This window comes from Anastrepha ludens, chromosome 5 (genome assembly GCF_028408465.1).
Source record: "Anastrepha ludens isolate Willacy chromosome 5, idAnaLude1.1, whole genome shotgun sequence".
Lineage (NCBI taxonomy): Eukaryota > Metazoa > Arthropoda > Insecta > Diptera > Tephritidae > Anastrepha > Anastrepha ludens.
This window is the reverse complement of record NC_071501.1, coordinates 76,610,717-76,638,304: the sequence shown is the minus strand read 5'-3', so window position 1 is coordinate 76,638,304 and position 27,588 is coordinate 76,610,717. Positions and strand designations below refer to the sequence as shown.

The 27,588-nt window shown below is 34.7% G+C and overlaps 1 long non-coding RNA gene across 2 annotated transcripts; it reads left to right on the top strand.

The window, feature by feature from the left end:
- The first annotated feature begins 730 nt into the window (after window positions 1-730).
- Window positions 731-26,688, top strand: LOC128864411 (uncharacterized). Of its 2 annotated transcripts, XR_008454680.1 has the most exons (5): window positions 731-839; window positions 4,381-4,570; window positions 14,899-15,369; window positions 25,864-25,938; window positions 26,186-26,688. It is a non-coding gene; the product is annotated as an uncharacterized LOC128864411 (long non-coding RNA). The 2 variants fall into 2 exon arrangements; XR_008454681.1 differs by lacking the exons at window positions 731-839; window positions 4,381-4,570 and adding an exon at window positions 14,532-14,621.
- Window positions 26,689-27,588: the final 900 nt, after the last annotated feature.

Sequence of the window (27,588 nt, the reverse complement as noted above, 5' to 3'; positions counted from 1 at the left end):
TGTGGAACAACATCAAGACGCGCAACACAAATAGGAGGAGGAGTTCAGCCAAACACCCCAAAAGGGTATGCGCGCCAATTATATATATATTATATATACAATATATATATATATATATATATATATACATATATATCCGAACGGCGCTTTAGTGCTACTTGGAAAGTGTCACAGTGGTACATCAACCATTTCACATACCTCTCTAAGCACAGTAATCGAACTCAGAGGAATTATTGAGAAAAGTTTTATTCGTGAGAAAAACGCGACATTATATATTTTAATTTCAGTTAAAATTGATCATTGTTCACTAACTTTGTACGAGTACATACATATGCAAATATTATATGTTGGAATTTCGAAAAGTAAGAGACTCATTTCATTACCGACCGTTAGTCAAATGAGACGTCAGGCACGAATGAGCCAACCACGCCATTATAAACTTTTAAAAACCCAACTTGTATTTGGATCACCCTTTATTTAGCTTCGTATTGAAGCATATGCTCATATATGTATGTATGTATATAGTATCTACTAATTTTTTTCTGAATAGCATTTGCAGCATTTTATAAATTTTGGTATAATAGAGTATAAATACATATACACTTATGCACTTATGTACAAGTATAAGTGTGTTTGTAGTGCTTGAGTAATATTATATATTTGAGTAAATGTTATTACCAAAAATTAAATCGCCATACTCACCTCTTTAATGGACTATATGGGTGCAAAGGATTTTCAGTTAGACCCGAAGTCTTCAAACCAACAGTCGTTAGCTCTACAGAGCAATTTAAGTAAAAAAGTTAAAAATTGTGTATATTCAAGTGCGAATAGCAAATAAGGTGCGTGATAAAAATTATAATATAATAAAACAAAAATAATAATAATAATTTACATAAATCTCCTTAACAGCAATGTCAAGTGAATTAAAATAAATGTGCCATTTTTGTATACATACATTTACATATAAGCATATATTTTTGCATATCGTTTGTAAATATTTTTTGGGTTAAAACTTTTTTTTTATAGATGAAACTAAATGATTTTTTTGCTTTCTTTAATTTTTTCATACGAAAGAAAATTTTATTACTACACGGTTATCAATTTGATATCAAACGATTGGGTTTTTTTCTCACATTTCTTTATTATTTAATAAAATTTCTTTTTTATACGTCTTTCACCGGCTCGTGTATTTGCGTGGGTGTATGCTGGCTTTTTTATGTGCTAATCTTGACTAAAATTTAATAATTTAAGTTTACAAAAGTATTTTAATTAGTTATTTATTTATTTTTTAAAATAAAACTCGCAGTATTTTGGCTGTTTTCCAATATAATAAGCACATATGTCAAATTATGTATTCTTATATTAATGAAATTTATATGTTTAACGTTGCCATTAAAAGGTACGAAACATATCGATTATAGCAAATTAATTTTTTCATTACACTGAGTTGATTATTCATATATTTTATGTTGACAAATTCATATGGAAAACTGAAATATATTAAAAAATTATTTTTTTGTAGAATTTCATAGAAGAACCGAAGGTCGTTTGAAAGGTAACTGCGCTGAGCAAAATAGAGCAAATATTTTACTCCATTATATTTAATTTATGTGATCACTGCCCACAAAATCACAAAGCGATCTCATAGAAATCTGTTAGTCTATAGCAACTATAGTAATATGGTACACAATTTCAATCTTTATTTGGCAGCTAAGTTCTACTTACATATCTTGCTAGCCTTTAGTAAACGAAATACTACACTATCCTTGAGCATTATTCATTCAAAATTACTCATACGCAGTGGTGATTTGTATTGATCAAATTTTACTGATATTTGAAAATTAATGCTATTTGTATTTTAACAAATTTGGTAATGTAAAAACATCTTGATTAGCACTAGAGTCTTGTGCAGACCATTGCTTCCATCGTTGCTTGGGTCGGTATATTTTGATGGTATCAGTTATCCAAGCCTGTTGTTGTGGATTCGCGACAATTAATATAGGTGTAATGTTGTCAGCCTTAGATCCCATCTAGAAGAGCCATCTTTTGTTCCCTTTCCTTTCACTAGGGTTTTCCACTTTTGGTTGGTACCTAATCTCCTGCAGTTTTACCGCTAGAAGGATTCAAGTTGGGAGACTGAGGTGATATACATTATATCCCAAGATTAGTATTTAATTTGCTCATTACAGCCATTTATGAAACCTCGTACATACATACGCGCCTCGAAATTATTATAAAGGCACTACATATTGACAAGTTTTGGCGATTTATTTAGTTATTTTTTAATTTATATTATTTTTTTTAGAAAAATTTAGTGCTTTCTATATCTAAAACCATAATAATTCAAGTCCCAAACATTGTGACACATTTAGAAAATTTTTACAAATTTTCATCAAAAGTTCAAAATTTTAAATCAGAATTTAAATTTGTGCACGCAATTTCATAGTCCAATAAATTTTAGTACTATAAAGTAAAAACTAAAAGTCGCTAAAACTTTTGTTTGTTTTTGATATTTGTTTTTCCCTGTCGATGTTTCACATTTTCTCCGTATAAAAAAAATGTCGTGCATTCGTAATTATAAAAAATCAAACGAATTTTCTAGCAATTTCAAACTTGCATCTTATTGTACTAAAATTTAATAAGCTACAAAACTACAAAGCTAGACATTCTAAATAAAACCGTGAAATAATGAATAAAAAGTGCGGAATTTTTATAGTTTTTGTATAAAGTTGGAAACTTGGATTCGAATGGTTTATATACATACATATATTAGACAATGAGCTAAATTTAAAAAAAATAGTTTTTGATAACAAATCAAAATAAAAAAATAACGACCAAAAAAGTCAAATAAAATTAGTCAAACCTGGAAAAATAAATGAAATTCGCTTTCGTGTTCAGCGATCCTATATTAGTCTAAAAACACTTTCCCTTTTTTCGTGTAAACTAGGCTGCGCCTAATTTTCTACACTTCGCCCGCACTTTTCTTCATCACTGAAGATTCGATACACAAAGACTTTTCTGGGCGCAGTGCAGCTATTCACACGTGAAAAAATGGCTTTCCACTACTGTAGTTCACTTCGTACGCCAATTTCCTTGCTTTCAAATAGAGGTGAGTTTTTGTAAGCGTAACTAGGATGGCTTTTTAAACCCACCACAGCACTGGATGCGAGATATCCGGAAGAAACGTATTTTTGTTCCGATTTCATTTATGCTCAGAATATACTATAAATGTGTTTAGTGCAAAGAAAACGGACCTGCTAGGTGTGTTTAGATAGAGATATTAAGAGAATTCTTATTCATCTTATGAAACAAAGTCTACCTGCGGTCGAGATGTTTAGAAAATTTGGTTTTGCGATAAGATTTATCAAAGCACGACACTTTTATTTATAAATATACTCCAATAGACTTGCAAGATTCGCTCACACTTGGACGTGATGCGAATTTTGTGAAGGATAGGGTTAAGAAATGTTGAGCAATACAAATTTTACGCTAGGGTGTGCATAATATAATATTATGTATTTTTTGAAATTTTGCTGGAACTCTGTTTTTGAAGTGAAAGTGTACTAACGCACCTAAGAATTTGTGAGGCAACTATCAGGCGCATATTATAGGCACGTAGAGACCATAATCATACTTTCGTCTGTATGTATGTACAAGGTGGCGCAAAATTAATCATCCAATATTGTTTTTCATTAAATTTTTGTGGAAAAATAGAAGTGCTTGAAATCTTTATTTGGACCGTATGTGTCTCAGTTTAGTTCATGAGTGTCCAATATGATTGACGTACAACGCCATTTGCAAAAATTAAAAATTTTCCAATAGGGTGATTAATTTTGCGCCACCTTACATATTAGGTTGGCAAAAAAAAAACTATTTAATAAGTTGAAATATAAAAAAAAAATGTATTCAGTTTTTTTTGAGTTTTGTTCATGGTATTTTTGCTCTTTTTCTTTTGGTATTCTAATGCCTTTGGTATACTGATGATTTCGTCTTCAATTCTTGCGTATGGCGCCGATGAGAGTTACTCGCACATTCAGTAAAACTCTTTTCAATTGAATCATACAACTTTCAGCCAGCCATCACTATTGTGAGAACTATCTAGTATATACTATAATCATATACTATATACAGAAAAAGGCTTGTCCATTAAACGGCGATCAGTACCTGTATCACTAAACGAATATAACAAAATTTCCTTTTTATAAACTTGTTTAAATAAATTCATGCAAATATGGTTTTGTACTTGTTTTTTGAGTTACAACCTGTGATACTAATACCCCAAAAAATCCTCTCAAAACCGCATATGCCACTCTTAGGGCTACTAACCCCCCGCAATCCGCTTAGGCATTCCCATATTTATAAAATTAATTTCTTTTACAGTTTCAAAATGAGTGAAGTCCGAAGCTTGTTGTCCACCTTCTCTATTTTGGCAGTACTTTTGGTGTGCCTTTGGCTCTTATATGCCATCTTTTAAGCAGCCTTAGCCCAACAAACAATTACCAGCATCGATTGCAGGCACTTTTCCTGTAATCGCATAGTTCATAAGATGTCGTGTCTAGTTGAATAATTGGTAAGTTTAATAAATGGTGTTTTTATTTAATTTGTGGTAAATTATATGTTTACATAATAATTAAATTTTTTCACGCTTATTTGTGAATTTGGTTATGGACATTTTCCAGTAAAAAATTTGTCGAACGAAACAAAAGAAAAGTGCAAAAATATGTGTATTTGACAGATTGAGGTCAAGTTTTTTGAATTTTTATTGATTTTTGCTGAACCGTAGGTTACGTTTATCTGAAGCTTTCTCATGATAGAAATGGATTTCAGGATTGCCATTGTCTGCGGTAGCAGAACAGCTGCTGCTAAAGCAAAATTTGTTTATTATTTTGTTGTGTGTGGCCGATATACCACGCATTCCGCTAAGGCGGCAATTTTTCAATGTTTTTTCAGGGGTTAGCAAAAAGGGCGAGTCAAAATTGAATAAAATAAGTTGTCTATGAGGTATTAATCAGATTATTTTTTTATATGAAAGGCTATATGGATCAATATGTATGCAAAATGACATAGTTGTTATTGTAGCAGTACGGAGAATGTTGCCAGATTTTTCCAGTATTGTAGAACCGACATGGACAATAAATTGTCCCCTGCAGCTTTGAACGGCAGAATTTGAGTAATGTTTTAGGCTATTTTCGCTTTGAGAACATCGGCCGACTACCGTTTATTGGCATACACTTGCGACCTCAGAGAACCCTACAGGAACAAGTCAAGAGAGGGAATTCGTACGATCTTAGAGATAACCATACCTTCAAATCGTTCATAATACAGGTCTAATATTTGCTCGTGTTGCTCAATCGTGGAACTTCCATGGTGATAGACCTATTTGATAGACGCCTCTAAAAAAATATGGTCGCTTCAGCTTATTGACCAGTTTCTAAACCGAATGATTTTCGGAATCATGATTATTGTCGTTATTAGAGAACTAGATCTAAAATAGTTCCAATGTTTTAGTTGTGTACCTGATACAAATTATAATTGAACGCTTCTGAAGTAGAAATTCCGGAAAATTGCAAACAATTTCGTTAGCCTCCTTTATAGCCCGATGAAATTCGATAAAGTAAATTAGCAACCAATTGAAGTGACTCAAAAATCGTGTTGATTTCATAAATCTTTTTTGTTGGCGTCTTGTGGATTTTCTTCATATAACGAATGCACGAAATTTGGTTTATGTGGAAGAACACCCGATATCGTCCCAAGAAAAAAATTGCCGTGGATTTTGAGCCACTTCAAACTTGCTCATTATTATACCAAAATTTCATGCACAATAACTCTGCATACTCGAAACTCCTTCAATAATTTTACAAAACATGTTAATGCTTTATGCAAAAAAAAAAAAAATCAAAAAATTTGAATGCTTTATGCAAATTTTTTGATTTTTTTTTAATTTGCACAAAGTTTGAAGCTCGTATTTATATGGTTTTTGATGGAAAAGGAGTTATATTTTCATACAAAAATTATTAAACTTTAATAAGAAACAAATAAGTTGTTAAAACTTGTCATTAAGTCAAGTTAGCACTGTATTTCCTAAAAATCGTGTTAACATACTTTTCCATTGGCAAATAATTCGATTACGCAAATTTTCTAATACATATTCATCAATAATATGCCTGCTTATAAGCAGGTGTAAACTGGTCTGTAGAGTAGTTATAAGTAAGCATACTTTTTCTATTTTCCCTTAACTTATTGATAGCTTGCTGGGAAATTGTGAGAAATCAAGCAGTTAACATTCACCACTCAATTTGTCAAGTTTTATAAACACTAATGGAATATAAATAAATTGTTAATGGGAATCCATAAAAACATTGCGTTGAAAGGCGTTCATTGAAAAGTGACTAAAGGCAGCCTAATCAAAAGGCTTGCATGAATTTTGTTTTTCTTTCACACATTCCATTATAAACAAATGAGAAATTCCAGTTTGTTGCTGGATCATGCTAACAACAAGTGATAGAGTTGATCATCCAAAGTGCATACATACATATGTACACACGTATGTATGAATATGCTCAGTGGTGTCCATAAGTGAAGCATGCATGTGACTATGTACGTATAAGTAACATCTACACCGAGCAGGAAAATTTGATAGTAGCGAAATGGTCCGTTTCTAGTTAGAATGTAATCAGAATTTTACTTATACATGTAGGAAATGACAGACACGACGAACAGACATAATAGGAGACCGAGATTACCATACCGCGAACATACCCAACGAAGACGTTGACGATACGAACGACAGGACAGATAGAACATTGTGAACTAAACAGCCATCAAGCGAGGAACGCACAGGAACAAATTGTCTAAGTTGAAGTAATAAAGAAATTGTCTAAATTAAAGTAAGAACAAATTGTTTAACTCGGAATCCTACATACATATTTCTACACGTATTTTAGAGAGTGTCAATTCTTTCCAATCGCTTGGGACTTTATTTTACCATTATTTTTATTTTTATTGAGGCATAATGCACTGCGACCTCTAACGTGGTTTATTGTGCTTGCCCTGAGGCTGCAATTGGAAATTTCTAACAAGTTTGAACGCTTTCTTAGAAATACAATTGGGTGAAGAGATTCCGAACAATAATAGTAGAAGAGGGGTGGAAAAGAAGTATGAAACCTAGTCCCAATACGCTTAATATATTTAGTGACGGCTCGAAAATGATGAACGGAGTAGGTGCAGGGATTTATTGCACAGAGCTAGACATCAAGCGGCCAATTAAGCTCCCTGACCACTGCAGTATTTTTCAAGCAGAAGTCTTTGTGGTAGCACTAGCAAAGGCATTGAGCAATTCCAACATATATATAGGGGTTTCCAAACAGAGGTGTTATTTTGAATGCTATTTTTTAATATAAGTGATCGGATGTTTATTTCATTATTAAGAGGAAGGTTTGCCATTAATAAAGGAAAATAACATCAGGCAAATGACCACCTCGACCACGCTTACAGGACAATATCCTTTCCATGACATTTTCCATAACCGAATTTCAAAGTGGCTGCACTATGTCCTCGATAGGCTCCCGAAATCCATCTTTGAGGTATTGAATCGACCCTGGGCTGTTAGTGTAGACCTTCTCTTTCACGTGGCCCCAAAGAAAAAAGTCACAACACAAGGTGTTAAATCACAAGATCTCGGTGGCCAATTGTGATCACCTCTTCGAGAGATAACACGGTTCGGAAACTTTTCCCGTAAAAGATCAATGGTTTCCTTGCTTGTGTGGCACGTAGCGTCGTCTTGTTGAAAATAAACGTTGTCCATAACAATACCATCCAATTCCGGCCATAAAAAATCGTTAATCATCTCTCATACTAGCCCTGTCCAGAAAAAAAACAGAACTATCGAAGGTATACTGACAGCAAGAATTGCAAACAATGATAGCTGCAGATTTTGCAATGAACTAGAAGAGTGGGAAACTCTAGAACGCCTTCTATGTTCTTGCCCTGCATTAGCTAGAACCCGGAAGAAGTGTTTAGGAGCTCTACAATATGAGAGGTTAGAATGTCTCTTGGGGTTAGAACTTCAGAGCTTGCTTCGATTCGCAAAAGACGCAGGCTTATTACAAGAAGCCTACTATAAGGAAAAGTAAGGGTCAAGCTCCATCTGGTACCACTAAGGACCAATAGGTATATGTGATGGCTTTCAGACAGCCAGGTCAACCTAACCTAACTTAACCTTAGTCCTTCATCCGTCATATGAGAGCTAGTACACTCTGAATTCTTTCTTCGATAGCTTCAAACTGCAAGATGGCGTAAAATTAGTCACCCGATCTGAATATTTATAATTTTTCGACGATAATCGGATCTACGTCAACTGAACGACCCGTATTTATATCCGAACAAGAAGTATGGGGAGTGTTGTGCTATTGCAACAACAAGAACAACATTTATAATTTTGCTAATGACATCAAACGTCAATCACATTTGATACTTGTGCACTAGTCAGCTACAGACAAGTAATGCAGCGCATAAAGGCTGAAACGAAGATTTTCCTCACTCAAAATAATTTTTTATTTAGTAATAAAGTAATTCGCAAACAAAATTGGATGACTAATTTTGTGCCATCTTGTAATTGAATTCGACGAATTACATTCCATATATCGATTTGAAATCACGCTGCTGCCGTTGTCATAATGGGCGATAGGGCAGTGTGTCGCTATGTCATTCAAGAGGGGAGAAACAAATAAATTCTAAGATTTTCATATAATTTAATGTAACAATTATAATTACTTATAATTTATAAATTTCACTAACTTTGTTTTATTGAAATCTAAATGTTACACAATTATCGTTATTACTTTGTATTCAAATAATGAATAGAAAACCATTCAAACATTAAAAATGTACTCAAAAGCCATAGTCATCACATATCGTTATATGCTCGTAATTCATCAGAATTAGCGTTGATGCTGTTATATTCTGGAAACAGATGTGGTTAACCGCTATTTGAAGTGGTTCGCAATTGTCTATATCGTACTTGTGTTCAATCATTTCACTGTTCAAAATTTTCCTACAGGGTGCATATCCATACATATGTACGTAAATCTGTAAAAATAATCAAAAATCTTGTAAAATACAGTGCAATATATAATTACAATTTTAAATGTAAACACTTCATGTGTTCCGTATATGAGTGTTGAAGTGGTTCTCATGTTCTCACTGTATTGTACACAAAAAATGGTACATTAGTTCTAACATCCATACATACATAGTATTATTATTGAACATGTTATTTTGTACGAGCGATAAAAGCGGTCATAATTCGAGGAAGAACATATTAGATTATAAATACATATTACAGTACATACATACTTACAAATACGAGGACTGCTTTTTGACTTGCGATATGAAGCAATTCTGCGAACAATATTTGTTTTTATTTACAAAGCAAAATACTCACCATACTTACTTATTTACTTATATGGCCTGATCGAGGACCACAGTCGATTACGGAATTAAGGCCGACGGCAACATGTCTCACCAGTCGTCTCTACTTTGCGCACGCTTTCTCCAATTAGCGATCCCTCCCGATTATAGGGCTCCCTCTACTTGGCCCTTCCACCGGAGACATGGTCTTCCCCTACGTCGTTGTCCTCTAACTTGTCATCTGAACATCTTCTTTGCTAGAGCTTCTGAATCCATAGGTTCGACGCGGCCCAGCAAGCGCAAGCGCTGAATATTGAAGCGGTTAACTATGTCCACATAGTCGTAGAGCTCATATAGCTCGTGGTTCACTTGGCGGCAGTAGTCAGCGCCAACACGAAGAGTACAGACGATTTTCTGTAGTATCTCTTTCTCGTGGTATCTTTCTGTCTGTGACACAACCCATGCTTCAGTGCCATAGCACTGGTATGATGAGCGGCTTGTAGAGTGTGTGGCGAGAGAGGTCTCTGCTGCACATTTGCTTACTGATACCATAGTTACACCTATTAACAAGCGTGATTCGTCGGTTTATCTCCAGGTTGACATCGTTTGTTGTTGTGATCGGAGGATGGTTCCATGTGTAGAAGCCCCTGAGCGCCATTAACTCCAGGACGATTCTTCTGCATACGGTTCAAGCAGCTCACCACTTCCAGGCTTAGCCCAAGTATCCTCTGGGTATCTTGCAACGATCGGATGCAAACTCCACTGAGAAGCAAATTAGTCTTCTAAAAAAAGTCGAGTTATGTTAAAGTATGTATGTAAGTATTTCAATGCGAATAGTCGCTTGATTGGAATAAAAAGCAACAGTGCAAAGCATATATTGCCATTCGAGGAACGAGGAATGCTTAATTCTTAATTATAGGATCCCATTTATTTGACGAAAAGACGTGTGGAAATAAGGGCTATCAGCTACCGAAGGTGAATCATTCATCACCAGGTCAGTGTAGCCCTTCACAATTACTATATTTATGCTAGTTTAGTGTAAGAGTACAGACTGAAGCTAAACACGCGTGGGAACAGCAGCAAAACATTGCTGTGAGATATGTGTATAGTTGCTTTCATTTTGGATATATTTTTGTTCACCTAGTATTCTATTTACATGGTGAGATTAACACCTTCGCGTGTTTGCAAGGACTGCTAAACCTTTCAAGTACATATCTTCATCATGAAATTTTTGATACTGTAAAAAATAACGCTAAAAAATGAAATTTCCGAAGATAGCCAAATAAAAGCAAGGATAGAATTTTTTCTTGTTACACCAGTCTTGGACTCCCAAAATAAAAATAGGAAAACTAATTAAGATTTCCGATAAAGCGAGTATAGTGAACATATCTAAATCATTTCAGGCTTCTTCAGGCGAAGGCGTCTGTTGCAAGACGGAATAAGCTTGTACCTATATGGGCTCCAAGGTACTGCGGTGTTCAAGGAAATGAAATTGCCGATGAATTGGTCAACTGCGGATCGGCGACAATAATCGATTAACAGTTCTATAGGAATCATGAATTGCATTAGTTATTATATATGCAATTTACATAAAGAGTTATGGTCCAGTCTAGAACGCTGCAGAAGTGCAAAATGATTTGTGACAAGCCCGAACAGAAAACAGTCGAACTTTTTTTTTTAAAATTTGGTAAGTAATACATTCGGTTGATGGTCGGAATAATTACAGGACACAACCCACGATTTGCCTGTCTTGCTTAAAGGACCCGGATCATTTTCTCTGTGAGTGTCCTGCCTTTTCTAGAGCAAGGCTACGAATTTTGGATTCTGATGTCATGAGAATGAGTAATATTCGTTCCCTAAAACTGAAGGAAATTTACAGATTTGCCAAAGAATTTCGAAAATTCTCACAGGACTAGCTATGTCTGTCTCTCTCTATTCTATCCTATCTCTTTCTCTCTGTCACTTCGCTCTTTTCCTTCTTGTCTATAAACCCTTTTACTTTCCAGATCTTCAAATGCTATGGGCTTTTTAGACTGAGCGCTTTAGGAATTACCTTAATGCTTCTTAGCTCGCCTTTTTCAAATTTTCAGAAAAAAATTAATTTTAGTGTATACAAGTAATAATAATAATACAATACTAAGATTTGAATCGACTAGTCTCGGTACATTCGGCCTTGACAGCTCTAGCATACACGTAATAGGTAGATAAAAACGTCAAATCAATCATTTGTTGCAGGAGAGCCGTAATCCAAAAAAACAAAAAAATTTGTATGTATTAACAGCACCTCATTAGATGAAAATATATAGATATGCCTTTACGTTCACTTAGGCAGGCATAGCAAAATGAAAACTTCGAAGTCACTTTTCTCGAATTTTTGATATTTTGAGTTATGACGTTGTTTAGCAAATGTGTGGGGTTTAATTGTTTCTTTGACAACTTCCGATATTTATTATTAGTTCTTGTCCTGTATTCCGGATATACAGTGACGGGCAGAACTGGCTAAATGTTTGCCACATTCATGCATTTTTCATTTGTCTGTAGAGACATATTTCAAAACAGTACTATCAAATTTTCAGGTTGAACGCTTCATTTTTTAAAAAATAAAAGGTATTCATTTAATTTTAAAAATAAAAAAGATATTACAAAAATAAAAAAAAAAAATTTGCTCGGCGATTACTTTTATTACATAAAACTCAGTATTTATATTTTGTTCACTGACTTTTAGCCTTCTGACTTTTAGTCTCCAACCCGCTTTTTTCAGGCTATTTTACCTTTATTGCGGCTCCCCTGTGTGTTTTAGCTACTTGATGAGTCAATAATCGCTCCATTGCTCTCGCTTCTCTGTCCGAAAGTAGATTGGGGCGCCTTTTTGTAACCTTTGGAACTTTTATATGATATTTCGTCGTTTATGAAAATTAACTACAATTTGACGGCAAATTTCCCGGCATTGTACTATTTCCCTTAATTACCGACCATCAGCAATCAACACTGCATGAATGTGGCAATAATTTAGCAGCAACTCTAGTAAACTTACATACATACATACCAGGTGTGTTCAAAAAGTAAGCTGAATTTTAAAATTTCGCGGGCTATGTACATTGAACTTTCGATTATTATTTTTTTTTATGTTGGTACATTCGTCTCGAAGATAGGTATGTTCACGATTTTAGCAATATGTGAGAGGCATAAGTAAGACAAGTGTTTTGCGTGTTCGGCGATTTGCTGCTATCGAAAAAAATGGATCAAAGAAGTTGCATCAAAAGTCGTGTAAAAAATGGAATTAAATGCTCAAAAACACTTGAAATGTTGACAGTGGCATACGGTGAGAGTACTCGGAGCCAAAAAATGTTTACAAGTGGTAGAAGCTTTTCACAGAAGGTGGAGAAGATGTGAAGGTCGACGCTCGCTCTGGACGCTCCAGCACATCAACAACCGATGGAAATGTTGAGAAAGTGAAGAAAATTGTTATGGAGAATCGCCGAATCAAAATTAGAGAAGTTGCTGAGGATGTCGGCATATCGGTTGGCTCATGCAATGCAATCTTTCGGAAATTTTGGGCATGAAGCGTGTGGCAGCGAAGTTTGTTCCAAAATTTCTGAATTTTGAACAAAAACAACGGCGCATTAGCATCGCTAAGGAAATGTTTGAATGACGTCAACGATGATCCAGATTTGCTTAAAAGGGTCATAACTGGTGACGAATCATGGGTATATAGTTATGACATCGAAACCAAAGCCTAATTGTCCCAATGGAAGAGTTCAGAAGAGTCAAGACCAAAAAAAGCAATCAAGCTCGATCAAATGTCACGATTTTGCTCATTGCTTTCTTCGATTACCATGGCGTAGTGCATGAGAAGTTCTAACCTGAAGGTCGTACGGTAAATAAGGAATATTACCTTGAAGTTATGCGCGGTTTTCGTGGAGCAATACCAAAAAACGCTCTGAATTGTGGAAAAAAATGCATGGCTTTTGCATCAGGATAATGCACCTGTTCACTCATCTTTGCTTATGAGAGATTGTTTGGCAAAAAACAACACCGTTATCATGCCTCAGCCACCGTATTCACCAGGCTTGGTCCTCTTTGACTATTTCCTGTTCCCAAGGAAAGAACGGCGTTTTGCGACGATTGAGGAGATAAAAACCGAATCGCTGAAAGAGTTCAAGGACAAAAGTGCTTATAAGAACTGCTTCGAGTATTGGAAAACCACTGGCATAAGTGTATTATCAGAGAATGTTAATGCAATGAACATTCTCTGCTAAGGGGGACTACCTTGAAGGAGATAAAACAGAAATTGATGAAAAAATAAATATTTTTTGAGAAAAATGAAAATTCAACTCATTTTTTGAACACTCCTCGTATATAGCGCTGTCAAAGGAATTTGCTTTAGTTAAATTTTACTTTGAGTATAAATTATTTTAGTTTGGTTAAAAATACTTTTTACAAGTCAATGAAGCCAAACTGCCAGTAGATAATACACACATATTTATATGCCTAAATATTTATCTATAAAAATAATGTTCCTTTCCTTTTGATTTCAAAAATTCAATTCCAACAACAAGCATGAAGATCATTTGCGCCCACACAAAACCAAACCGAACGTTTCCGTGCCAATAATCGCACAGAGCCTCCTCAACCATCACCACACATCCGACGCCGCCGTCAACGCTATTGGGGGTAGGCATTCATCCGTATTCCAAACGGCATGTACACGCACTTGAACACGAAGAGTGTTGCGGATCTGCCGAAAAGCAGCGAATGTTCGCCAATGATCCCCTCATATTTGTATGTTTCTATATTCGTGTGTTTGTATGTATAGTACAGATGTATGTAGGCGCTGCTGAGATACATAATTATTTATATGCGTATGCTTGTAAATACTTATGTACGCACATATTTTTGGCTATATCCATCTAGTCCATATGTTCTTACATGAAATTATGAGTTCTAATATACGCTTATATGTATGTGTGTATGCATGATTGTATGTATATATTCTAATATGTGTACAGTTGTATATACGAACTTAAGTATGTATGTATGTAATTCATTCTGCTGCCGGCACACTTTTGATTCAATTCCGATACGATTCCGTGCACTGTGACGCTAATCGGCCTGGTCATTGTGGAGAATTCTTGCAGATGCGATTGCCAGTTTTTCAGAGGCATTCGGTACGAACGGTGTGCTCCGATCAATTAAACCATTTACCGCTAGCGGTGCGTGATTGCTAAATATCAAAAAATAAATATTATCATACAGAAAATTTGTACAAGTATATACATATTAAGGATTTAGAAGAATTCGTGTTCAAATTTGAATTACAAAAAAAAAATCAAATAGTGATTTATTGCTCGTTATATAATATTTCCAGTTTAGTGCTAAGCATTTTTAAAGAATTCTATTTGATTTCCAAAAAACAAAAAAAAAAAATTCATACCAAAATTTGCGTAAAAATCTAATAAATTCTTTATATATTTCACCCATGACCTACAGCTTAAACGAAAAACAACAGCAACAAAATGAATGAAGCGAGGAGTTTGTTTACCACCTTCCTTATCCTGGTCTTCTTGTTGATTTTACTGTGGGCTTTCTATGAAGCCGTTTTCTAAAACTTCAGCTGAGCGTCATTAACAACAAAACAACAGGAACAGCAACAAAAACAACAATAACAACACAACCACAACAACTAGACATGATTTCCATGTTTTAAATTTTATGTACCCTACACAAACACGCATACATCCTGTGTTTAGGGTACTTTATCGTTTGTTTTTATTTTTTTACCATCAATTCATGGCAAATAGTTTGGAAACACATTAAGGATGTCATCATGAAATCTGGCAACAACAACATCATCTTACATGATAGAATTAATACGCGAAAAAAACAATTCCAAATAACATTAAATGAACACTAGTTAGCAAATGGCAAAACCGAATAGAGTTCGTTTAGTTAGAAAATGCGGTAAGTCGAATTTGTTTGTTATTATTTTAAATTATTTAAAAATTGAAAAAGAACATTAATAAATATATTTTAGATAGCTTTAATTTTATTAATTTTTTATACATTTTTTTCGTATTGGTTTTGAAGACCTTGAGAACTTAAATTGTTAATATTAAATAAAATATTCTTGGAATGATGAATATTTATGCTGACTATTAGCATCTGCTAAATAATTTCTTGGCATTTATTTTTTAATATGATATTCAGCATGTGTCCGCCGTGGCTACGAGTCACTTGGCCTATTCGATCAATCCCATTTTTGATTACGATTATTATAGTGATGATTAATTTGTTACGCACGCTGTAGGGTAAGTTGCGCCTTCGTGTTGATACCGACTGTTATCGATGTTTAGCTGATTAATTTATGAAAACTTGATATCGCTTGTCATTCACCGTAACGGCAGCTCTTTCCTCATTTCGAAGGAAATAAGGGCCGATGATGATAACTTGATGACTTGCCAAACCCTACTGAATAGATATGTCGACACAGTTTGCCATTTTAAGCTTCCAATCTATAGTTATCGATAGTTCTAATGCAGCTAAAGAAATACCACAAAACATTTAAACGTTTTCTAGAAAAAGTTATAGGACTCGAGCTCTTCCTTCTTATGGGACAACACACCATCAAGGAGAAGCTTAGCAGTGAAGGCCTAAGATTAAGAGACGTAGGTTGACACCAAATTATGGGGCTACGTCAAGCGAAACCTTTACTCGGAGGATACAATCAAAGAAGGTTCAGGCAACTCATAACCCTCCCTAAGGACGAACAGAGAATACTCACGGGCGTTTTCATAAACATATTATGATCCACTGACTCATGTCGTTTCGGCGACTAGTCTCCGGAGACTCCAGCACACAGCTTCTTCTCGAATGTAATGCTATAGCGCAAAGAAGAATGAGATATCTCGACCGGATGTGGCCGGAAGAAAGGCATACACGCTCAGCCCAAACCAGCTCTATCTTACCTGTAGGTTTACTAAGGGCTTGGACGAGGTACTATAATGAGGTACACTCATTCATTTATTAGACAAAGCTAAGCTGCAGGTACAAATTTCGAAACAAGCTTTCTTTTGATAACTGGAAACACAATTATACGCTATTTGTATTACCTTAACTCTCCACAAAGCTCGTTGTGAGCTTTTTGCTTGCACACTTTTGAAAACGTGCAATTTTCAATTATTGCTCTTTGATATACCTTCTGTTTAAATGAATTACTTAACTGTAAAAGTCCAAACTCAAGATTACTTACATACCGGTCAACTTCGAGGATTTCTGTGATTTTATTGCCATTTTCGACATTATCGACATTTTATTTAACATCAAAACAAAATTGCCCGTAATTGGTTGTTACCGTATCGACACCATTCACAATTTCAGCGGTTTGGCTTGGCGTTTATCAAAGCAAAACTGTAAAATGTACTGAATTTTCTATTTGTTTACTTCCATTGTTAACACCCTGTAACTCGCAACTGAATCGAACAAACGAAAAAAGAACCAAAAAAAAAACGGCAAACAGTTTTTTTAGTGTAAAATGTCGCCTTGACAACGAGCATAAACTTTATATTGTGTGCTCGATAGTTGAAGAGATATCTACCAAGCAAATAAATGATTTCTTTTTCCCCAAACCAATATTCGATCTTCAGTACAGCAAAAAAGTGAGCACAGGAGATAACTTACTAGGCAGCTCTCTCACCTTCTTGAAGTAGCACGAAGAAACGAACAAGGGCACAAAATTTGTAGCTAATAAATACATAGTAAGGTGGCTAATAAATAACGCGGTCGTCTCAATCTAATTCCAAACTTTTGCCCTTCAATATTATTTGAATATTGTGGATTTGGTATTAACTCCTTCTTCTTGCTCCCTTATAATCATTACTTTCATTATTTCATTATTGGGTTTATCGCAGTCTTCGACTATCAAAGCTCAATCTCTACGAGTACCATTTAGAATTCTTCCAGGTGTGCTGGATATACTATACCTAGGTTAGCTGTCTTATGATCCCATATCCTGGTTATTAAATCTGTTACGTTACAGATGGTCGTTGCACTCAAGTTTGGAGACTTTAATCGCACGGCATCGTCGCTATTTGGGCGGTTTTTGTTGCTTGTGAAACAGAGAAGGGTTTCGTGATGCCACAAAAATATTACATGTAATTATAATCTTGTTGAGTTACAATAAACAAAGTGATTCATAGATGGAATTAAGATATTTTTTTATTAAAGTATTTCCCTTAGTACGTACTGCTGTCTGAATATTCTACATTTCTAATTGATCGCTAATGTTCCACTAAAAACGTTTAATTATTAGGCTTCACTTTAATTTGCCTTAGAGGCTCATCTCATACTATTTACGGTTGTCGGTCAAGCACGATTGACCACATTAAGGTCCAATAAAAAATGACTAAGGCATTAATTGAGTGCACTTTACCATACAAGAACTCCATTGATAAATTGTGCAATCAGTTAATTTCACATAAAGAAAATCTGGAGTTTTCATTCATCTCGAAAAAGCGTTCGACTGCGTACGAGAGGCCTGACCAAAATCTTCTATGTAAATGTAGGAGCACATCAACTTTAAGTTTTAAACCCTCTTCTATTTAATCTGATCATGGACTGCCTTAGACGTGGCATTCAGGGCAATCACCCTTGGACATTGCTGTATGTCGACGATGTAGCCCGCACGCGACAAAGCCATTCTTCAAGAAAAGTAGGTACATGCCCTCGAATCTAACGGACTACGAATAAGCCGAGTTTCGTTTTGCAGCAGCGAGTTGCGATTGGTCAACTCTAACAATCGATACCTTTATCAAAATGTGAATAGTTTTAAATACTTGGGTTCGCATGTTCGTAAAGGTGGTATTTTCGAGCGAGAAGTTACATACCGAATTCAAAAGTTATACCCCGCAAATTTGAACAGAAACTGCACGTGGCAGAAATGCGGATGCTGAAGTGGGCTAGTGGCGTAATACTTTTGAACACTCGCTTTCGCTGGTTCCGCCATGTTATGAGAAGACCAGAGAACCACGCAGTGTGTGTTTTAAAAAGAGGGCTAGGCAGACCATCAAAAACATGTAAAAATTCTATAAAAAACGACATGCGATGCAGAAGCATGAGTGAAGAGACGACCCAGGACCGTGTGTCCTGTAGATATTGCGTAAGGAGAGCCGACCCGAAATAGGATAAGGCTAGGCAAAAGAAGAAGAGTTAATTTGGGTTGGGGTGAGAGGATAGTGAAAAAGCTCAATCTCTTTACTCCATCTAATATAAGGTGGCGCAAAATTAATCACCCAAACTGAAGAATAATAAGTTTTGCAAATGGCGTGGGGTGTCAATCACATTTGACACTTGGAAATCAATAACGTCACATTGGTGCAGCTGCATGAGAGAGATGTGAAAATGCCAACAAGTATGCAAGAAGAAAAATTACACAAATAACACACGAATAAAGTGTACAAGTGCGACGTCACACAGTGATTCTGTCAAATTCACTGGGACCAACCTATTTTTCTCTTCATCGTGCTTGTAAATAGACAACTGCAGAATAAAAACAGAGAAGCTATGGAGCGCGTAAAGGTCAAAAAAATAAAGATTTCCAGCACACAAAATTTTTCTGGTTTGTTTTAGTAAAAATATCAAAAACAAAATTGGATGATTATTTTTGCGCCACCTTGTATGAAGTAAAGGGCTCGGAATGTTGTCAGATGTCTTTACTGAGCCTGACAAATTTAGCTTTAAAAGAAAATTTGTTAAAATTCGGCTAAATTTATCAAATAAATGGGAATAGGTGATGTTGTAGTTGTTGCTGCATTATAATTTAATCGGCGCCAACCACATAATCAAATGATTCATGGAATTCGTTAGATCAAAAGTTAAAAATAAAGCTAATTTAATAATTTTTATTAAGATTTGTGGATTTGCCACGCTAAACGAAATTAAGAATCAAAGCATTTTCGCTTTTAAGAAAAATATATACATACCCGCAATATTTTATACATCTTTTTGATTTCTATATGCAGGAGTTTGCCAAGTTTTAGCAATTTTTTCCTAGTTGATTTTCAAAAATTTTGGTTCAGTAATACAAATACACACACATACGGCACATAGTATGCATGATTTAATGATATTATTTTTTAAGGTCTGCCGTCAAATACACACACACATATGATATGTACATCAATTCTTTATTTTTTACTTTTTAGAATACCATCAAATTTAATGAGATGTTTTTCTTCTTAATATCCTTGCACAAATGCGAATATAATATCTGAATAAATATAAACATACACACTTACATATATATCTCGAAAGTGTGAAAGCGTGCACAGATTTTGAATATTATCGTGAACATTCGTTTCATCAGTTTGCCAAAATACTTCCAAAAACTTACGTTTTTACGTAAAAAAAGAAATTGTCAACTTTTTGAGTGATACGTGCGCAGCAACACCGCTACAGTAGTAGCAATATAAAGGGTGATCAATTTAGAGATAACGGATTTTATTTTGAAATAAAACAACGGAAATTCAAACTGATTGGGAATCTTTATAGGTTTTATGTAGAACCATTCATGACATTTATTTTTTAAAGATATTCCCTTTCAAATGTTGGCTGCAACTGCGCCGTAATTCGGCCATCCCCAAGCACCAATTTTGAAAGACTCGCTGGAGGACTTCAGTCGGTATCTCGTGAATAACTTTAGTAATGTTGGCTTCCAATGCCTCAATCGAAGCTAGATTATCCATAAAGCATTTAGGCTTTACATACCGGCACAAATAAAATTCCAAAAGTATGATATCACACGATCTTGGTGGCCAATCCACTGATCCGAGACGAGCGATAAATTGCTCACCGAAACGACGACGCAATAAATCCATTGTTTCACGGACTGTTTGACAAGTAGCGCCGACTTGCTGGAACCAAATGTTGCAGAGATCACCGGCTGTAATTTCTGGCATAAAAAAGTCGTTTAGCATGGCGCGATAGCGTTCGCTATTCACTGTTGCATTGGCGCCAGTCTCGTCTTTTAAAAAATATGGTCATTTGATTCCTCCAGCCCATTGGCTGCACCAAACGGTTGTTTTCAATGGATGTAATGGCTGTTCTTGAAAGGCTTTGGCTTGCTCTTCAGCGCAAATATGGCAATTTTGCTTATTGATGTAGCCCATTGAGCCAAAACTGGGCCTCATCGCTAACGGTTTACACCATAAGTTGGCCCGAGCACGCGATGAACACTTTTTACAGAGATTCGATTTTCGTGATACAATTGTACGATTTTGTAAACGTTGTTGAAGCCTAAATTTTTCCATGATAAAAGGTCAATAAATACTAAAAAAAATTTATTTAGTTTGACACTAGTCAAAAAATCCCTATTGAAAAAAGCACCTCCAATCTGATCACCCTTTACGTATGTGGTATACACCGGAATTAAAAAACAAAAATATTTATGTGTATTTGTAAATATAATTCATATTTTTTAGCCACGTAGAATGGTGGCTCGTATTCGTCCATTGTTACAATTTCGCACTTTTGTATGCACATTTTCGTGGCAGATCATTTGTTTGCAACTTAAGAATAGAAATTAGCGTTATTATTATTTTAGAGAGATGTATACGTAAAGATTTATTTTCATACAAAGCTTGTTTTTCTTCAATTCTTTTAATTTTTTTGTTTGGTTTGTTCGGCCGGCTTGTGTGCACATAGTCCAGCTTGCTTACTGCTTTCACTTTTTTCTATGGTATTATAATGTCCTACGTGATATTATATTTAAGTAGTATTTTTAGCATTTCTTCGTATTTAAAACTGTGACAGAATGAGTTATGAAGCAGAAATTTAAGCAAAAGAAGAAAAAAAGCACAGGTTTCTGTGGCATGGATTAAATGCTTGCCAAAAAATAAAAGTATTTCTTTTTGAACTTTTTTTCAAAGCTAAAAATATGCAATAATAAAAAGATCAAGCGTAAACAATTTCTGCACGATTTCAGCTAAACAAAGAAAATGAATACGACTAAATGAATATTTTTAATTCACAACAAATCGCGCCTAGTCATGGCTCAAGTAAAGACACCCATTACTTAGGTTAATGCCAAAAATGTGTTCTTTCTAATTTTTGCTCTGGCTGTCTGCTAATGGAGAAAATTAAGAAGCCATTAATATGTTGCCAGTGTGCCCACAAAAACTCGCTGTGGGGTGTGCTGGTGGAATAATGAATTAATCAGGTTATGGGCTTGTCCGCGACTCAATCAATGTGGCAATATTGCAAAGCAACATTTTCGATGTAAAAATGTTGCAACTTTTCGGAACGCTTTGCGCAATAACATAAATATCCAGCATTTTCAAAATTTGTGTTGGAAGAAAAAGAGTAAGCAAAATCACAAATTTTTTATTTTTTATTAAATTTTCAGAATTTAGTTTGCCCCAATGCAGGGATTATTGTATAGCGCATTTTATTATTGAATGTTTCTGCATCTGCAGTTGTAAAAAATATATAACGTCTGGAATCAAATCGTTTTGTCACTGGCCTCCGCTTTGAAATTTCGGTCACAATCCACTTTAATTTTTTATATTTTAGTAATAAGCCATTTTCACTGATTTCTTCCGTTAAATTGCCGTTAAAAAACTCATTAAAATCTCATTTCAAGCAAATGCAAACCAGGCAAAAAATCCGCAATATTTGAGCTAAGCATCAGCTGAGTATTTGAAACAGAGTTGAAAAGGAGTGACAGGGTTACAGTATTGCAGCATTTATTGAGCAGCATAAAAATACTAGCGGAAAATAGGCACTAGTGGAAGCAATTTGTTGAGGCCCTATGTTTTATACAGAAATAAAAGGATCAGATATACTATATGTGAATACATGAGCAACCAATTTATTTGTTAGCAGCTGTGGTCAGTGGATAGCTCTCTGACCATGGTTACCGGCTTTGGCCTAGTTTTGAAGGCATTGATTTTCCTTCGTGCTTTGGCGTCAATGAGACGGTGGTGCGATATAGCTTCTATGCGTTACGTGAAGTCCCTGGTTTACAGCGACCGATATACGGTCCTCCTCCTTTAAGAAGGCGACGAGCGTTAGACTCTTACATCGCGCTTCATTCGATTCAGCTGCGGCACCCGCAAGCACTACCAACAAAAAAAAAATTAGAAATAAAGTGTTAGGACACATATTTTTTTTTGCGTAGGAAGGTTAAGAAAGTACTTCGAAGTGCCGAAAATTTAAATTTTTGTAATATATAAATAACCTAGGACTCGCATACAAGAAGCGTTAATAGATTTTGACAAAATGTAGCTCTGATTCAGGTGGATAAAATTTCTTTTAAAGGAAAAATTTAGACAGAGATAGTCGCTTAATCTTAGCTTGACATGTAAAATTAAATTCTATGTCAAAAAGCTTAGGGAAGTGAATTTTTTTATACTAACTAATTTTGATTATTTTGTGGTTAAGTGAAAGGTTTAGTGATCAGTTGCGTGGCGAATAGATGAAGCAACTGGCAAGAAAAAAGATGGCAGCACTGGAAAGGAGATGCCAAAAATGGCATTTTGTTTGGAAGTACTAGGCGAGTGCTTACAGGGAAAATTTTGTTACTTTAATATTGCGAACTCTATTTTGGTGTTGCACGTCGAGTTCACATGTAATTGTTTCAGTTTTTAGTCTACAGATAACAACAATATTAAGAACTTGAAAGCAAAGCGTGTTGACCCGCACGGGCACAGTTTCCCTCTTCTTTCCTCGTCTCCCTTACGAGTTGAAGCAACAAAAGTTGCCTTATATGAAGGCGATCTAATCAATCTTACCTCATATCAGAAAAGGAAGTTGGTAGTATTGAATATAGTTAAATACGTATACCAGTTTTTGAGGTATAACCGTACTCGCGAGATGCGAATATTTACGAGTTTTTCGGTAAGCGAGCAGAGCTCAAACATAGCGAGAAGAGAAGTGGCGATTTGAAGACTCATATTATTTATTTAGTATTGCAACGGCTCCCCGGTTTTATAATTTGGCTAAATTGTAACCCGATTCACAGAGGGTTGCGTATTTCGTGATAGCGCACCCGAGTGAATTAGTCCGAAGCAGTTGTTAAGCTAGGATAATTTAGAGTCCTCTTTTTCTGCCTATTATCTTTTATGCTTGCATTAACCTAACCTAACTTTTCATTTTTCTCTACGAAAGTTCCTTCAATTTACAGCTTTCACGCACTTCTTTTTCATAGTTCATATTGACTCACGTTATGGCAAAATTTCTCTCAAAATTCTTATTCGAAGGTGGTTCGAGTATTGGCAAAAGAAGTCGGACAAGTGTATTAGACCTGATGAGCATTATTTTGAAGGAGACAAAATAGATAGTGATAAATAAAGAAAATAAATATTTTTTGAAGAATAATAAAATAATAAATTAAAAGTCACCTTACATTCAAATTAATTGTCATAGAGAAAAATCACTTTGGGTGGGCTCTTTTGTTATGCTAGACATTTTTGAGCTGGCCACTAATAGGTATGCCGCCGTAGCCGAATGGGTTGGTGCGTGACTACCATTCGGAATTCACAGAGAAAACGTAGGTTAGAATCTCCAAACTGAAGAAAAACACTTTTCTAATAGCGGTCGCCCCTCGGCAGGCAATGGCAAACCTCCGAGTGTATTTCTGCCATGAAAAATCTCCTCATAAAATTATCTGCCGTTCGGAGTCGGGTTGAAACTGTAGGTCCCTCCATTTGTGGAACAACATCAAGACGCACACCAAAAATAAGAGGAGGAGCTCGGTCAAACACCCAAAAAGGGGGTACGCGCCAATTATATAATATATATAAAGGTGTTGATTTTTTATAAATCCCTTATTTTGCTTATAAATCCATGCTAACTAGACGAAGCTAAGTATATTAAATGTGTGAGAAAGACTTTGTAAAAATAAAAATAAATAAAAACAACTAACAAAAAAAAAAAATTTCATATAATTATATAAAAATAGATTGCAAATAAACGAAAGTTAATAAAAAAAAACATATAATATAATGAGCCTGTGTTCACAACAGTAGCAGCACAGATATTGCAAAGTATTCATTATTATCTTTTTGTTAGTTTTATAAAGATATAGTTTATAATACCATAAAAACCATACCATTTTACGTTGCCAAACTTTGTACGCAATTTTAAAAACTTCAACAAATTTTCACCAAAGTTTCAAGCTTTTTAATGCGAATTCTAGAAAAAATTTGGGTAAGCAGTTTTATAGCCATTAAATTTCAGTACAATAAGCAGTAAAAAAGTGGAAGCTTAAAGTCGCTTAAAAACCGCGTAGATTTTTTTTTCTCTGCGCATTTTCTCCATATAAAACAAATTTCGAGCGTTCCCTAAATGGAAGAAAAGAAATGTATATTACCATCAACAAAAAAAGTTATTAAAAATCAACGCGAATTTTGAGCTTCTTTGAATAGACACACAATTTTGCTAAATTTGAATGGGCAACAAAACTGCATATCCAGAATTTTTCTAAAAATTCTGGCGAAAATTTTTGCAGTTTTTTCTTAATTTTGTATAAAGTTTGAAACATTGAGTTAAATGTTTTTTGCTATAAAAGAAACTATATTTTTATAAAAAAAAGATAGTAAGACAAAAAATTAAAAATAGTAAATAGTCAAAAAGTTGCAATATATGCCCTGCTGTTATTGAGAACATAGGTGTACATACGCACACATGTACATATTTGTCCAGCTTTAAGGCATTTGTGTTAGAGGTGTTTCGACAGAATTGCATTTACGTTAAAAGATTTTTTTTTAATAAATAGACAATAATTGAGTTTTTATGAGAAGCTATAAGACATAAAAGCATTCGAAGGTTTGTTATAAAAAAAACGTTACATAAATTTCGTTGTTTTTCAAAAACAAAAATTGAGTCGTGGGGTTCAATATATGAATGTTTATAGTTAATGAATATAAATAAAACGTATGCAGATTCTCTTAATGGTTACCATATGTTTGCCATTTTCAAGTGTTTTAATGGATTTTGGCAATCGTTTTATTTAGGCCATTCAGTCTTGCATAATTCAACATGAAGCGCCACACAAACATTACACCATGAAATATTCGTATTCTGTAAAACTATACACTTTTTTCTCTTTCTCTCTTCGACTTTCCCCTCCACTTGTGTGAGTACGAGTATATGTACATACATATACACAAATTGCTGTAAAACATTTGGCTGTCTGAAAGCAATTTGAATTCAATGTTTTCCAGCTGCTTATGACCGAATAGAAAATGAGCGAACTAAAATTGTAAAACTACTAATGTAAATATAATAATATTTTTATATATATTAGAGCACGCATATGATGTACTTGAAATTTTCAAACTAGTATTTAAATAGGTACTTAGCCGATATTTTCAGTTTTAGTATATTTTTCTTGTTCGAAAATACATTTCTCGCATTTATTTATGTAGATTAAAATTTTTGTTCTGAATTCTGCTCTTGTAGATGACGTCAACGTTTAGGCAGCAGCGGTGTTGCGGAGAGCAAGGGATTTTTCGCTGCTGATACAAAGAAATTTCGGTGAGTTTCTACGTAGCTGCCTAATTCATTGAGAAATATTTAAATTGGTTTTGCGCAAATTTTTCGGAAATTACAAACAAGTGCAAAAGCTATAAATCGATAAATAAATTTTTGGCAATGCAAATTGATGTGTTTATTTTTTTGTTTAAATATATATATTTCCGTTTTTTTCTAAATATTTATTTTCTCTTGTTTGTTTATATATTTTTCACTAAATACATGTCACGTCCATTTCTATAAACAAAAGGCCTTATTGCATCGCGCGAACAGAATACCAGAATAAACAAAGTATCACCAACATCCCTTTGGCAACGCTCGGTGGTGCGGATTAGAAAATTGGCAGATATGTAACCGCCTTAAAATGGAAAATATCAGCTGTCAGCAGTCCAACAGTTAATCATAAGTAAAGATTCCAGCGGACGTTCATGTCATCGACTTCAAAAAATTGCGTTTATTTAAAAGTAAAAAAAGAAAATATTTATGAAAACTAAACAAAAAAAAAAAACTATAAAAACATAAAACCAAAAAAATTTAAAGTAGCTTACACATGAACAACAACAACCATGTTTGAAACGTATTTATTATATAATTTTTCTTCTTAGTTGTATAAGGGTATTTGATATAAGCCATAGTTGTAGCGACTTTATAATATTATGAAATATAAAACAGCAGCAAAAAGGAATAAATAATAAAGAAGGGTATTTATGGAACAAAAAATATTAAAATTTAATTAACTACAGAAAAAAGTAACACTAAAAACATTTTCATTTTTTATCATACAAAAATCAAAGGTTGGGAGAAGATTTATGGCCGTTCTGGTACAAATATTCAGATCAAGTCTTAGTTTGGGTTATGGCCCTAAGATTTGGCGGGAGGTCAAGTTATTATTCCTACCAAAAGGAAGCAATAAGCTTCCTGAATCTCCCAAACCCTATAGGCCAATTAGTCTCACGTCTTTCATGTTGAAAACCATCGAAAAGCTGCTGTTACCTAAGAGAGGAGGTTATCTCGATAATCCCACTCTATAAACTGAAATTTGCATATCAAAAAGGGAAATCCACAGTTAGAGCACTACACACAATTTTTAGCGATATAGAAAAGGCCCTTGACCTAAAGCAAATAGCCCTCTGCGCTTTTATGGACATTGAGGGTGCCTTTGATAACGTGAACTTTTAAGCAATAGAATTGGCACTCTCCAATAGGGGAGCCGATCCAGCAATTGTTAAATGGGTAAGCAACATCCGCAAAGGATGCCCACAAGAGGGATACTATCGCCTCGGCTCTGGTCAATCCTGGCAGACGATTTGGTACAGACCCTTAACAATAAAGCATATGAAACAACCAGGGTATGCAGATGACATTTGTGTAATAATTAAAGGCAACAACGAAAGGAATATAGAGGACTTAATGCAGGATGCCTTAAATATAATCTGGGAGTGGTGTAGAAAAGGGGGATTATCAATCAACATTTGTAAAACCACTATTATCGCATTTACTAGGAAAAGGGTTCTAAATATACCCTCCCTGGGAATAAATGGAATAGACGTACCTCTTAAGGAAGAGGTTAAATATCTAGGAATTATCTTGGATAAAAAACTCACTTTGGAAGCCCACCTTATATATATGTATATGTAATTGGCGTGCACACCC